The sequence below is a fragment of the Alligator sinensis genome, unplaced genomic scaffold (assembly GCF_000455745.1).
Source record: "Alligator sinensis unplaced genomic scaffold, ASM45574v1 scaffold800_1, whole genome shotgun sequence".
Lineage (NCBI taxonomy): Eukaryota > Metazoa > Chordata > Crocodylia > Alligatoridae > Alligator > Alligator sinensis.
The window spans coordinates 449,187-453,892 of NW_005842655.1; positions in this window are offsets into that span (position 1 = coordinate 449,187).

Here is a 4,706-nt window from a genome sequence, read left to right on the forward strand (position 1 = left end):
CCCCTCCCCCACCCCCCCGGCCTGCCGCAGCTGCTGCCCCAGGCCTGGGTGTGTGTGCGTGTGCACACGCACCCTACTTTCTCATGCCATTTCTCATGACATGCACACACGTATAGCATGAGAAAGGGTGTGTGCACATGCGTGTGTGTGTGTGTGTGTAGATGCCATGAGAAAGTAGGGATGTGTGTATTGAGATATCTATAGGCAGATACATACATATGTAGACGGAGAGAGAGAGATCGTATGAGAAGGTGTTTGTACGCGCGTGTGTGTACATGGCATGACAAAGCAGGGTGTGTGCGTGTGTGACATAAGAAAGCAGCGGGTTGCATGAGTACAGCGTGCACTTTCATGACCCCAAATTTGCACCGTCGGATCTTTGTTCACGCATCCCAGAGCGCTGCCTTTGGAGAGCCTTGTAGCTTTGCAAAGCGCTTTTCTTCAGTGAATAAAACCACGCGACGGCCACCCCTTACGCTGGAGCGAGGTTAGGAATCGCTCTGTGGGTAGAGAAGGGAAAGGTTGGGGTAGAAACTCAGAAGCTCGTCGCGTCCTTGGGGAGAGGGTCTGGGGAGATGAATTAGTTCGTGGGTTGGGACATTTAGCTGTCAGTGGTTGACAGGGTGAAGTTCCTGTTTAAGAGTTTTCCTGACTTTCCAAAATCTCAAAGTTTGACGCCAAGGCCTGGCTCTCCTTTTTGTCTCAAGGGTGTGAACAAATGACTCTTCAAGAAAAAGCTCAACGTGCTCATCCTCCGATCCTGGAGAGAGACGACTGGCTGTGTGTGGGCTGTTGCTCCCCTGCTTTACCTGTGGCATGTTAGGAGGGTGCTGTGCCTTGTGGTTGTGTGTCAGGGATGACTGTGTCGTTTTACTAATAGGTTAGACATGGATTTCTGTAGGTGGCTTGGATGGGGATGATCCTGCCTTGAGTCCCTGCTCAAGGACTGGACTAGATGAGCTGTAGGGTTGCTTTCAACCTTGCGTTTCTGTGGTTCTGTGAGTGCTTGTAGGGAATCATCCCCAGTAACAGGCGTCTTACATGTGTGAGAGGGGAACAGGACTTTGGTCCATCTGCCTCTTGGTTTGGAGCCCGAACAGAGCGTGTATTTGCCGTGGTGGTGCTTTATTGTGTCTATTCTACACACAGGCTAATAAGACTGACCAGTCAGAGTGTGTTTGAGGATCAGTTTTGCGGCACTGGAGTTAACGATAAATCACCCAGCGTCCTAGCTGGGCGCATCTGTCATGAGTCATGTGAGGCTTGGAGTAGTGTTGTAGCAATGATGGTCCAGGAAATATGCCAGAAACAAGGGCTGTTTTGGTGATATCTTCTGTTGGGGCAACTGTATAATTGGGAAGGTTTTAGACATGCTCCAGGCTGGCCCAGGCTTGAAGAAGGGGGCCTTGTGCCTGAAAAGCTTGTCTGACATTGTTCCCAACTGTATAGTTGTTCCAGATAAATCATCAACCTCTCCCCCTTGCAAAACCTTGCTTCTTGTGCAAGTCACAAGTCAGATGTCAGCAAAGTTGCTTAGTGCACTTCAGTACAATGGTGCTGACTTGTATGGGAACCTGTATTGCGGCTTGTGACTTTCTGGCGGTTGAAGTAAATGGGAATTCTAGATATGGATCAACTCTGCCATCCAGGCCTGAATCCAGGATAACAGTTTGTGGGTCCTAGCAATGGACTGCTTGGACAGTGTTGTAAATATTATTTTTACTTGTCACTAAACACTGTGAAATGCCAAAGAAAGCAGACTGACTAGTGACTTAAGTTGATTCCTTGTGATGGATGACCTTCAAATAATAGAGTCTGTGCAGCACTTCCCATTAGAACTGAACTTAAGCCAGTGTGTGATGATCACACATGTGTCCTGCATAGAGACTTCATCTACCCAGAACATGCTGTTTGAAGAAGTTACCCCAAAGAATGATGCTAAAAGGTGGCATAAGCTAGAAAGATGATCCTCCAGCGTAGGAGTCTCCCACTTGAACAAAAAACTATTTTTCTTGTTCTTCTGGTACCCAGCTGATTGTTATAGCATGGGCATCCGTGTCCAGACTTCAGGTGACCTATAGTCAAGCATGACCTGTATAGCCACCCACCAGTATCTCTAGTAGAAATGGACCAAGTTCAGGAGAAACTATCATGATTCTAGTAAACCTATACTGGCAGAGAGAAATCTACAGTTCACACCCTTGTTGAAGAATTGATTAGTATGTTGAATCTATTTGCATGTCTGACCTCAGAGGATTATTTGGCCGACCTCTCTCCTAGTCAAAATCTTTTTCACAGCATGGACTGGAACTGTAGAGACCCAGGAGTATGGTGGCTCTGAGCAGGTGTCTAAAAAGACATTCCAGGTTTAAGTTGCCTGTCCTTCATCTCAAAAAGAATGTAGCCCGATCCAAGTTCTTTACAATATTAATGTAAAAATCTTGTATTCACAGTTATATAAGACAATGAATGTCAACTTTTTATGACACTAGAAATTCGTAGATTCCTCTGAAGAAGCTGACATTTATATCTTTGTAAATGGAAGACTTGCAGTATGGTACAGATAGCAAGGTCTACAGGTAAATCTCCTTGTTTGTTTAGCTAAGGTTTCTCTATTGCTTCATATACAGCTTGAGTAGAAGTTGGTGCATTTTAAAGCTCCCTGCATTATGGTATACTTGTGTGGATCTGATATAACTAATGAAATTACCTTTTGAGTCATCATCTGCTCACTTTAGATTTTTGTGTGTGAAATTATATCTGTGTTTACAATGATTTCTACTCAGTAAGCTATCTTTGGTGGCTGGTTCACCTTATATCAGATTTTATAGGGATGAAACGATGCTTATAGTGGTATCCTAAATTCAGTCTTCTCTTTCTTTAATGTTAATTTTGTATCACTGCATTTGAGCAAAAAGGTGGTTAAACATCCTGTCAAAATTTCTTTGCATGGTTGCATACCACTACCATTAAAGTCCTCTTCTCAACATGATTGTCAAAGACGTCTTTGAAGAGTCTTCCAGGTGTTATTCACCGACAGAGTTACAAAGTGCTCGTTTTTTCTCCAGGTATTTCTGTAAGCAAAGCCTTTGAACATCCAAGAACGGGTATCTTTACGTGTTATATATTAATTGAATACAAGCTACTTCTTAAAAAAATATTATCTCATAGGTCTTAACTTGCCCAACTGAATTTGGGGCTCTTGTTTTCTGAGACTCTCTTTCATTGCAGGTTTCTAATAAATTTGTTGGCTTTAGAAAAAAGTCATGTGCTACAACATTATATTATCTTCACACTCTAAAGCAGTGGTTTTCAACCTTGTTAGATGTGGGGCACCCTTATTATATTCAAGGCACCCCTTGGAAAATGCCAGCTCATAGCTTTCACTTGATTCTTGACTATGGAAAAATAATAGTTATTCTGTTGCAAAGAACTTGGAAAGACCATAGTGGGTCACATTTGTTTTTGACACTATGGATTCTATGGATTCTTGTTTGAAATCTGCTAATATCATGGGGCACCCCGTAATGCCCTTACAAGGATCTCTCAGCACCCTAGTTGAGAATCACTGAAGAAATGGAAAGCAGTTCTGAAAAGGTGTACAGGTGTCTAGCACATGCAATGACATTTGTACTCAGATACCATTGTCTCACTGAAGACCAAAAGTCTCCAGGAAGTAAATTATCTTTTGTAGTGCTGTACTATAAGATGCAATGGAGAGGGTTTTTGGAGGCTACTGTATGGAAGACTAACACTGATTTCTTAAACTGTTTTTTCATGGGTGGCTTTGATCAAAGTTAAAATGGTCAATCTTGGAGATCAAGAAGAGGAACGATAAAGTGATAATTGGAAAAAATCAAGTTGAGCAAGACCTTGAAAAAGGGTATTAAAGCAAATAGCAAAAGCTTTTTTCAACTGTATATAAAAAAGAGGACAAGGGGGAAAGTGAAGCCTGTGAGAATGGGGTATAGATTAACAATCTAGGCAAAGCTCAAAAACTAAGTGAAAACTTCAGATCTGATCACAGTAAAAATCATGATGTTGATCATGAAGACAAGGAAAGAAAAGATAATCTTGGATAATACAAGCTACAGAACATTAAAACAGAGTACAAAGAGTTCATTGCAGGTTGGGATGGACATTCTGGTGTCTCTGGAAGTCGGCATGTGAAATTTCAGATCAGGCAACTGGAATTTTTAATAAATGTATTGGTTTGGAGATGGTACCTATATTTAACAATTGGAGGGTATTGATGAAGGCATTGACAGGCCTGGTAATCTAAACTTCAATAGTAATTAGTTTTTTAGAACACATTTTAAAGGGAAAAAAAGTATACATGGAAGCAAATGGAAAGTGGGATAAAATTCAGCATGGATTTGCTAGAAGTTTATCATGTCAAACTAATCTGATACCCAGAGCTGACCTGAGCAGGGCGCGAGATGGAATGTAGTTGTACAAAAGGCAGGGCTGTGCATTTATGCACTAATAGCAAGAAATTATTCCGTAAGGGGCCTCGGTAGGGGACAGAACAGGAAGTAACTAGCTTAAATTGCAAGCAAAGAGAGCTGCTTTGCCAAGGAAGTAGTTCAGTGCTAGAACTGTTTTTTAGAAAGGTTGTGAAGCTTTTTCAGAGTAATTAAGCAAACTTTTGTCTGGGATGGCTTGAGGGGGGTGGGAGGAGGGAGGCTGCCTTCGGTGGGGAGTTG